We start from the raw sequence: 12,007 nt of genomic DNA, 5'->3' as shown, positions 1-12,007 counted from the left end.
TACAATTGTTTTTCATTTAATCATTGTTTGCTTAATTCTCGTAAACAAAGCCACCAGTAAAAGTCATCTTCGTTGAAACTAAAAGAACTAAAACAAAATCGTCTGATAATTGGTTGGCAATTAATATTCTATAAGGATTGATTGATCCTTGCTGGCACGTTCAAAATTACAATAATATCTTTCGTAAGCCAAAAAAGCCAACAAGATCAAATGGAGCATGATATATGTGACGAAATGAATACGTTAGATGTGCTCAGTCTTAATTATTTAAGGGTTATATTAAGAATAATCAGAGAGTGTAGAATAAATTACCATACTTATTTACTAGAATAAATTAGTTGGTATTTTTAAGACATTTTTGTAGCTCCTCCCTTAAAGTCATCAGTTCTCAAAGTTTGGGTTGGGCCATTTGGCAAGAAATCAAAGTTGCGTTGACATTTTAATCTTCATTCTTTTTTCAATTAGTTAATTTTAATTTAATAAAACAAGTTGAAATTATGCCAAAATTTTCCAAGCCCAGCCCTAAATTTATTGACTCACATTTTTTAAGCCCATAAGCATGACTTGGGTTTTAGGAAATTGAATAGGCCAAGCCAAGCCCGTTGACAAGCCAAAACCCATTGGCTTGGGCCTAATCCAAAAGTTCAAGGCCGGCCAAGCCCATTGCCAAGGGTTAAAAATGGATGAATAACAAATTGGTGCTCTCTTAATTTTATTAGGGCAAATTATTGAGATGTCTTATTTGAAAAACGTGTGGCCTATTTATTCTTACAACATTTTGTTTATACTCAAAAGTCCTATAACGTTATTCTTTTTCCTTGCCTCTTTTGCTTTTTGTGATTTCCGGCGATCGTCGACAGATAACCACATCTTGCTTCTTTTCTTTCTCTTTTTGATATATAGTCACCAGTGACTGACAACTACTATCGATTGGGATTCACTGACAACTACTAACTACTGACTTTTTACTTCACCCTCACCGACGGTGAAGAAGATATATTTCTGATAAAGAAGATGAATAGATTTACATCAGATCCGGCTAGATCTAAATAAAAAATAGTTGTCGGAGTACAATCATCTCACTATATGTGCCTCTCTCCGTCGATCTCTTAATTTTTCTACTTTTTCTCTGCTATACACTTCTCTTTTTCTGTTTTAATGGAAAAAAACTTCAAGTACTGAACAAGTTGTTTTTGAGTTTTAGTTACAGATGGTGAAAAGCGTAAAATTTTACAATTTTAATTTTTTTTGGTGCTGCAATAAATCATGGCTTAAAACTGTAAAATGTTACAGTTTCATAACATGTTTTTTAATTTGATTAATAAGGATAAATGATTAATAAATTTTTTCTATGATTAATAAGGATAAATGCTTAATAAATTTTTTCTATGAAACTGTAACATTTTACAGTTTCAAAGCTTGCTTTTAGTTTGATCAATATTGGAGATTATTTGCTTAAATCCTACAAAAATTGAAAAATAACATATGTTCTTTTTCCATTGTTGTCGTTTTTTGTCGTTACATTTTTTTTTAATTTTAGTTTATCAATATTTAGCGCATTTTGCTATTTTTTTGTCTATAATTTCTCCATTTATTCTTTTTTTTTTCCCCGAAAATATTTTAGACATTATGGTGAGTCTCCAATGATATTCTTAACGTCCAGCGAACGTTCTAGACATTGCAGCGACTTCCATTGATGTTCATAACACTCCTGCGAACTTTCGACGATACTTCGACAACTTCCCGGTGATATTGAACATTCCAGCAAGTTTTCGGTGACCGTTTGATGGAAGTCTGATGGAAATGAGATGTAACAATGTCTGTAAATTTAAAATAAAAAAAAAATGATTTTTGTTGATAATTAAAAATATAGAAGACTAATTGATATAAGTATTTTGTTTTGAAATTAGATGAGTTTTGAACTTTATATATGAGACTTATTGGTAAGTTTCCCATTTTATTACAACCATCTTATATATTCTATTATCTATTTTAGCGCATGCAAAGAGTTGAGTTGGTATTTTTTTGGGTGAATAAGCTGCGTTGGTGTTAATATTTTGTTGTCACGAATTTTTATTTTCAAATTACTCTTCTGTAACCAACAATTCAAGCACAAATTTTTCTGTGACTGTTGATTTAATTTATAACTGCTAAAACCACATAGAAATGTTTAACATACTCGTGTCCGTGTGCACAACATCAAACGTATGCAGTGATGCAAGAATTGCCTCAATTCTTATGTTGACTCTGAGTTGGGTTTTCTTTTTAATTTATAAAATTGTGTTTGGTAAATTACATTCTCTCTCTCTCTCTCTCAACTTCCTGAATAGACAGTTGGAGAGGGAGGAAACTTCCACATGGATTAGTCTTCCAGAAGACTTAAACTAATATCATATTGATGAGTTAGAAAAGTTCAAACTAAAGTTTGACAAATAGCAATTGAGGTTTTTACATGGTGTATGATAAATTCTCATATGATTTAACTATGTTGTGGATGTTTGGAAAATGTCAAAGGGGTAAATGGCGTATGAGTCTAGATAGTTGAGTCGGGTTTCAGGAATTGAGTTGTATATTTTATTTAGTACCCATGTGGGGAGTCAGGGTTTCCAATTGTTCTATCTGCACATATCGCTGGATGAATGTGGGAAAAGTTTTTGGGTGTCCACGAGCTTGCCACTTATAGAGTCAGAAAATGTAGAAAACTCGATTTTTGATGTCCACAAACTTGCTGTTTCAAGAGTCGGCAAAAGTGGAGAGAGAAAAATTTTGGGTGTCCATTGCCTCGCCGTTATTAGAGTTGGCAAATGTGAGAATATTTTCGGTATATAAAATTTATACATGTATGTATGGTTTCATGGCTCTTACTTGGAATGTCGTAGCGGATTTACCACCCATGGTTGCAGATGAGATGTTGAATGAAATTCATGCATGGAACATTTTTGGATTTTAAACGAGAAAATATGAATTTTATCCTCATTAGTGCATAGTATGATCATATACATCTCAATTATTTATATAACTTGTTAAATGTATTTTTCACTGAGTATTAACTCACTCCAAAACTAACCATCTTTCAGGAAATGATGTTGATATGTCACCTAAATGATTGACTTGGGAAAGAATTTTGGATGAGGGCATAGAAGCTCTCTTTTGATATTTTGTGTTAAGCCTTGGGCTATTCTTATTTAGAAATTTAGACTTCCATTTTTTTTTTGTATATTCAGGGACACTCTTTGAAAAAATGTTTGCCCTTTTGGCTCTTCCTTTACATTCTCTTGTCTTTTGAAATATTATTATTTTGTTGATAAATGTAAATAAACACATCATGTAATCATTGGAATAGTTTAATGGGAAAGAGATCGTCTTGAATTATTTTTTTTTTTTATTTTTATTTTTAATGTTATTATGGTTTCATTCTCACTCTCTCGCTTTCCTATTGGTTGACCCTTGGTGAATGTTCTTGGTGCTGGTAAATTATCCGGGCGTTACATTAAATCAATTGTAACAAAATAATACTAAAATATTACTCTTCTTTTGTTTTGTTACTAAATTACTAATTAAAGTTATATAATCTAACTTATTTTTCATTTCATTTTTAGTAGATAATATTGTTAATTCATTCAATCATTCAAATGTAAAACTTTGAAAATTTTCATTTTCCGGAGGCAACTAATTGTAACCAGTATAATCAGTAAAACTCTATGAAGAATCTATTCAATTTAATAATAATAATTTATTACTTTCAAATAATTCACCATTTCAATTAGACTTTTCATTTAACTAAGTTAATAAAATATTTTATCTAGACTATTATATAAAGTCAACACCAAATTTAATGTAAGTGTCACATATCTTACTTTTCAAAAATATCCACGAAAGTTATAAAACTGCTCATTTAGAAAAATTAATTTAAATTATTAAATTTTCAATTATTTATCTTCTTCATTTTTTAACATTGTCTATTTACACATGTGCACTTGTCACTCATTAATATATATGACTTGAGTATTATTTGACGTTCTCTATGTTAGCACATTTTTTATACAAATATATATATATATATATATTTTTTAAATTATACCACTTCTCTATTTATTTATTTATTTATTAATAACAAAATTTAATAAATTTGAACCGCCGCCTTGCCTTCCGTCCCCTTAGAGCGGCTTTGATACTATGCAGAGTGACATCACATTTCCATTAAATAACTAAAACATTGGAATTTGATATCATCACCAACATGAGTATCCTTGATTACCATTCGAAAAATTATTGGTTGGTTCAAGATATCACGGGATTATGCCTAGTAATTATAAATTATCATAGTTTTTTGATATTCTCCAACCACTCATTCATTAATCACAATATATATAAAGCATTACGTAATACTACTCTTAAACCAACCAATAACTTCTCTTAGCATTTCCTGTGCAAGTTCATCACCCATCAACATATTTTTTTAGTACATCATAAAGAAATCACCCGTCATTATCAAGTTAGAAAGGCACAAAGCATTTTCAAATGTGGTGTGGAAAAAAAAGCCTACGATTGCCACAAAGTGTAAATGCCTTCATTGGATAGCGTTTAACAGTTCAACCCTTTGACAAAATCAAAGAAAGGTATAATACCGTTTAAGAAAAATAACATTTGGCTAGAAGGTCAAATGGAGCATGATACATGTGACGAAATGAATACGTTAGATGTGCTCGGTCTTAATTATTTAAGTGTTATATTAAGAATAGTCAGAGAGTATAGAATAAATTACCATATTTATTTACTAGAATAAATTAGTTGGTATTTTTAAGACATTTTGTAGTTCCTCCCTCAAAGTCATCAGTTCTCAAAGTTTGGGTTGGGCCATTTGGCAAGAAATCAAAATTGCGCTGATATTTTAATCTTCATCCTTTTTTCAATTAATTAATTTTAAATTTAATAAAACAAGTTCAAATTATGCCTAAATTTTCCAAGCCCAGCCCTAAATTTATTAACTCACATTTTTTAAGCCCATGAGCATGACTTGGGTTTTAGGAAATTGAATGGGCCAAGCCAAGCCCGTTGACAAGCCAAAACCCATTGGCTCGGGCCTAATCCAAAAGTTCAGGGCCGGCCAAACCCATTGCCAAGGGTTAAAAATGGAGGAATAACAAATTGGTGCTCCCTTAATTTTATTAGGGCAAATTATCAAAATGTCTTCTTTGAAAAACGTGTAGTCTATTTATTCTCACAACATTTTATTTATACTCAAAAATCCTATAGCGTTATTATTTTTCTCTACCTCTTTTACTCTTTGTGACTTCCGGTGATCATCGACGGATAATCACATCTTGCTTCTTCTCTTTTTTTTTGTTGATATGTAGTCACCGGCGACTGACAACTACCATCGATTGGGATTCACCGACAATTACTGACCACCGACTCCTTACTTCACCCTCACCGACATTGAAGAAGATATATTTCTGATAAAAAAGATGAGTAAATCTACTTAGATCTGATGTATATCTATATCAGATCTGAGTAGATCTACATCAGATCTGACTAGATCTAAACAAAAAATAGTTGTCGGGATACAATCATCTCTCTATATGTGCTTCTCTCCTTCGATCTCTTAATTTTTCTACTTTTTCTCTACTATACACTTCTATTTTTCTGTTTTAATGGAGAAAATTTTCAAGTACTGAACAAGTTGTTTTCGAGTTTTAGTTACAGGCGGTAAAAATTATAAAATTTTGCAGTTTCATAATATTCTTTAGAACTGTAAAATTTTGCAGTTTCATAACATGTTTTTCAGTTTGATTAATAAGGATAAATGCTTAATAGATTTTTTATTTGAAACTGTAACATTTGACAATTTTAAAGCTTGCTTTTAGTTTGATCAATATTGAAGATTATTTGCTTAAATTCTACAAAAATTGAAAAATAACATATGTTCTTTTCCTATTGTTGTTGTTTTTTGTCCTTACATTTTTTTTTCTTTTAGTTTATCAATATTTAGCACATTATGCTATTTTTTTAGCTCTAATTTCTCCATTTATTCTTTCTTTTTTTTTTTTTTTCGGGTAATATTCTAGACATTATGGTGAGTCTCCAATAATGTCCTTAACATTCAGCGAACGTTCTAAACATTCCAGTGATTTCCATTGACGTTCATAGCACTCCTGTGAACTTCTAACGATACTTCGTTGACTTCCTGGTGATATTGAACATTCCAGTAAGTTTTCGGTGACCGTCTGACGGAAGTTTGACGGTAGTGGAATGTACCAACGTCTGTAAATTAAAAAAAAATAAAAATTGGTAACAATTAAAAATATATAAGACTAATTGATACAAGTGTTTTGTTTTGGAATTAGATGAGTTTTGAACTTTATATATGGGACTTATTGGTAAGTTTCTCATTTTATTACAACCATCTTATCTATTCTATTATCTATTTTAGCTCATGCAAAGAGTTGAGTTGGTATTTTTTTGGGAGAATAAGCTGCGTTGGTGTTAATATTTGTTGTCACAAATTTTTATTTTCAAATTACTCATCTGTAACTAACAATTCAAGCACAAATTTTTCTATGACTGTTGATTTAATTTGTAACTGCTGAAACCACATAGAATGTTTAACACACTCGTGTCCGTGTGCACAACATCAAACGTATGCAGTGATGCAAGAATTGCCTCAATTCTTATGTTGACTCTAAGTTGGGTTTTCTTTTTAATTAATAAAATTGTGTTTGGTAAATTACATTCTCTCTCTCTCTCTGAATTTCCTGAATAGACAGTTGGAGAGGAAGGAAACTTCCACTTGGATTAGTCTGGCAGAAAACTTAAACTAATGCTACATTGATGAGTTAGAAAAGTTCAAACTATAGTTTGACATTTAAGGAACAATTGAGGTTTTTTACATGGTGTATAATAAATTCTCATATGATTTAAAAATGTTGTGGATGTTTGGAAAATGTCAAAGGGGATAAATGGCGTATGAGTCCGGATAGTTGAGTCGGGTTTCAGGAATTGAGTTGTATATTTTATTTAGTACCCGAGCAGGGAGTCAGGGTTTCCAATTGCCTTGTTTGCACATATCGCTGGATGAATATGGGAAAGGTTTTTGGGCGTCCACGAGCCTGCCACATATAGTGTCAGAAAATGTAGAAAACTTGATTTTAGATGTCCACGAGCTCGCCGTTTCAGGAGTAGGCGAAAGTGGAGAGGGAAAGATTTTGGGTGACTATTGCCTCACCGTTATTAGAGTTGGCAAATGTGAGAATATTTTATGTATATAAAATTTATATATGTATGTATGCTTTCATGACTCTTATTTGGGACGTCATAGCGGATTTACCACCCATGGTTGTAGATGAGATGCTGAATGAAATTCATGCATGGAACATTTTTGGATTTTAAATGAGAAAATATGAATTTTATCCTTATTAGTGCATGGCATAATCATATGCATCTCAATTATTTATATAATTTGTTAAATGTATTTTCTTCTAAGTACTAACTCATCCCAAAACTAACCATCTTTCAAAAAACGATGTTGATGTGCCATTTAAATGATTGGCTTGGGTAAGAATTTTGGATGAGGGAATAGAAGCTCTCTTTTGATGTTTTTGTGTTAAGTGTTGGGCTATTCTTACTTGGGAATTTAGACTTCTATTTATTTTATTTATTTATTTTTTTTATTTTTTTTGTGTATATTCAGGGATACTCTTTGAAAAAATGTTTGCTCTTTTGACTCTTCCTTTACGTTGTCTCTTGTCTTTTGAAGTATTATTATTCTATTGATAAATGTAAACAAAATCATTGGAATAGTTTAATGGAAAAGAGATAGTCTTGATTTTTTTTTTTTTTTTAATGTTATTATGGATTCATTCTCTCTCTCCCTTTTCTATTGGTTGACCCATGGTGAATGTTCTTGGTTGCGGTAAATTATCCGGGGCAATACATTAAATCAATTGCAACAAAATAATACTAAAATATTACTCTTCTTTTGCTTTGTTACAAAATTACTAATTAAAGATATATAATCTGACATATTTTTCATTTCATTTTTAGTAGATAATATTATTAATTCATTCAATCATTCAAATGTAAGACTTTGAAAATTTTCTTTTTTCAGAGGTAACTAATTGTAACCAGTATAATCAGTAAAACTCTGAAGAATCTATTCAATTTAATAACAATAATTTATTACTTTCAAATAATTCACCATTTCAACTAGACTTTTCATTTAATTAAAAGAGTTAATAAAATATTTTATCTATACTATTATATAAAGTCAACACCAAATTTAATGAAAATGTCACATATCTTATTTTTTCAAAACTATCCACGAAAGTTATAAAACTGCACATTCGGAAAAATTAGGGATTGTTTGGAGTGTTCTAAATAAGTGCACTTTTTGACTTTTTGGACAAAAAAAAAGTCGAGGAAAAAAAATGATTGTTTAGGATAATTTTTTAAATTTTTACGAAAAATACTGTATAAAATAACAAAATTACCATATTATCCCTAATATGGTAATTGCCTACTGACCGTGAATAGATTAAGAAGCCAGTACGGTGGCCAGTATACTTCGGAAGATGCATAGGAGAAGTTGCCTCCAAGTGCTGTTCGGCCCGTGGGGGCCACCACAAGTTCCATTTTGGTAATCGGAACCATTCAATGTGTAGAACTTGTCAAGTACTATATGTTTGTAAAAAATCACGTTGATCGGATATCGATAGCTATCTCATCGGATTAGTTTTTGTTCAACTGTTAATTTGTTCTCCGTCCATTTTTTTTTATACAAAACTGATTTGATCATCTAGTTATCGATATTCGATCAATGTGATTTTTTATTAGTATATAGTATTCGACGAGTTCTACACATTATAGTTCAGATTATCAAAACGGGACTCGTGATAGGCCCTACGGGCCGAACAACACCTTCCTTTGTCATTTTTTATGCACCCGCCTGTGCAGACTGTACCATCTCTTCATGGCGTACCATCACTTTAATAGGCTGTGCTTTTTTAATTGTGTAAATGTATTTTTTATATATTTTTTTTTTGAATAGTAATACATTTTTAATTCTTTTAGTAATTTTTTAACTTTTTATCTTTTTTTATTATATGTCAAATCAATCCTTAATTTAAATTATTAAATTTTCAATTATGTATCTTCTTCATTTTTCAACATTGTCCATTTAGACATGTGCACTTGCCACTCATTAAATCCTCTATATTAGTACATTCTAAAAAAAATCTTTTCATCCTTTTTTTCATACTGTGCAAAGTGACATCACATTTCCATTAAATAAGTCAAATATTGGAATTTGATCTTTTGCAACAAACAAAGTGCATGATGAGCAATCATCACCAACATGGACATCCTTGACTACCATTCGAAAAATTATTCGTTGGTCCAGGGTATTATGGGATTATATCTTTGGCTAATTACAAATCACCATGTTCTTTAATATTTTCGAATCACTTCTTCATTAATCACAATACATGTAAAGCACCACGTGATACTACTCCTAAACCTATCAAAATAACTTCTCCTACCATTCCTTGTGCAACTTCATCTCCCATCAATATATTTTTTTTAGTACATCATAAATAAATCACCCGTCATTGTCAAGTTCTTAAGTAAAAAAGCACAAAGCCAGATTGCCACAAAGTGTAAATGCCTTCATTGGATAGCATTTAACAGCTCAACCCTTCGACAAAATCAAACAAAGGTACAATACCGTTTAAGAAAAATAATACTTGGCTAGAAGGTCAAATGGAGCATGATACATGTGACGAAATGAATACGTTAAATGTGCTCGGTCTTAATTATTTAAGTGTTATATTAAGAATAATCAGAGAGTATTGAATAAATTACCATACTTATTTACTAGAATAAATTAGTTGGTATTTTTAAGACATTTTTTAGCTCCTCCCTCAAAGTCATCAGTTCTCAAAGTTTGGGTTGGGCTATTTGGCAAGAAATCAAAGTTGCGCTGATATTTTAATCTTCAATCTTTTTTCAATTAATTAATTTTAAATTCAATAAAACAAGTTCAAATTATGCCTAAATTTTCCAAGCCCAGCCCTAAATTTAGGGTAAATTACAAATACACTTCTTAAGATTTGATTAAAATACGAATCGCCCCCTATAGTTTTGGAAATCACATTACACCCCTGATATTTCTAATTTCATAACAAATCGCCCCTTTTATTGATAAATCATTAAGTCAATTAACAGTTTTTAATGACGTTAGAAATATATTTTAATTAATAATTTATGTAATGTTATTATTGTACAGGAGAACAATTATGAATTTCATTTTTTTGGTTAATTCTGTTAAATAAAAAATACTAACAAAAAAATATTTGTAATTTTTCAAACCACATGGGGGCAATCGATACTTTAAGCAAAGCTCAAGAGGTGTATTTATAATTTATCCCTAAATTTATTAACTCCCATTTTTAAGCCCATGAGCATGACTTGGGTTTTAGGAAATCGAACGGGCCAAGCCAAGCCCGTTGACAAGCCGAAACCCATTGGCTTGGGCCTAATCCAAAAGTTTAGGGCCGGCCAAGCCCATCGCCAAGGGTTAAAAATGGAGGAATAACAAATTGGTGTTCTCCCTTAATTTTATTACAACCATCTTATCTATTATATTATATATGCAAAGAGTTGAGTTGGTGTTTTTTTTTTTTTTTTTTTTTTTGGGTGAATAAGCTGTGTTGGTGTTAATATTTTGTTGTGACAAAATTTTTATTTTCAGATTACTCTTCTGTAACTAACAATTGAAACACAAATTTTTCTGTGACTGTTGATTTAATTTTTAACTGCTAAAACCACATAGAAATGTTTAACACACTCGTGTCCATGTGCACAACATCAAACGTATGCAGTGATGCAAGAATTGCCTCAATTCTTATGTTGACTCTAAGTTAGGTTTTTTTTTTTCTTAATTTATAAAATTGTGTTTGGTAAATTACATTCTCTGTCTCTCTCTCTCAACTTCCTGAATAGACAGTTGGAGAGGGAGGAAATTTCCACATGGATTAGTCTAGCAGAAGACTTAAACTAATATTATATTGATGAGTTAGAAAAGTTCAAACTAAGGTTTGACATTTAATGAACATTTGAGGCTTTTTACATGGTGTATATTACAGCTGTCCAAACCACTGCCAGCTATTTATAGCATGCAATTGACCTAAAATAGACCATTGTTTTCAAAGAAAATTCTAGCGGATGTAGTTTGCCTAGGTGTGTTTATGTATAGAATGAGAGCAAATAGTGATATACAAGTAATTATTCACTGTTGTTAACAACAATGACATGACAATGTTTTAAAACAATCTCAACCCTCCATTTGTCGTTGGTAATAAGAAATAATTTTCGTGATATATAGAGTTAGTTTACAAATTAACTTTTTAATAATTTACGAAAAATATATATAAGAAAGAGAAAGAATAAGTTGTCTTTTTGTAATAATGTTTTGATTAAAACATTAGCTTCCCAAACAAAGTCATATTCTAAACTTTATCCCAACCTTTTTGTAAATCATTAAATTTGCTAAAAGAATCAATTTCAACAGAATTGGATAGTTCATTTCACGGGTTGTAATCCATATTACTGTTTTAGGACACATAAAACAAAACCCAAATGGCAAAAAAAAAAAAAAATCACTTAAAAAAAGCATTAACATTACTAAGAAACTGATGTGCCCATGACAAACTCAAGACATGTCTTATTATTTTTAAAAAGGTGAACCTTTATAAGAAGGTGGTGTGGTTTGTATCCAACGCATGTTGTACAAGTCTAAACATGCGTTTCATGTTTCATGCTGTACATGTCTATTCTTCACCATGATCTCTTTCCTTCTCGTTATTTCTTAGAACCATAATCCTCTCTTTGTGCGTGTGTAACTGCTAGTAACTGCTTTCCGCTAATTATTTCCTCACGTGCATATCACGTGTCGCTTATTCTATTTGCCGGTTGAATACTTACATTCGCAGCTCACGTGTTCATCTTCGTA

Source organism: Camellia sinensis, chromosome 14, assembly GCF_055761805.1.
Source record: "Camellia sinensis isolate YWXY chromosome 14, ASM5576180v1, whole genome shotgun sequence".
In the NCBI taxonomy this organism is placed as follows: Eukaryota; Viridiplantae; Streptophyta; class Magnoliopsida; order Ericales; family Theaceae; genus Camellia; species Camellia sinensis.
Note: the sequence above shows the minus strand (reverse complement) of the source record.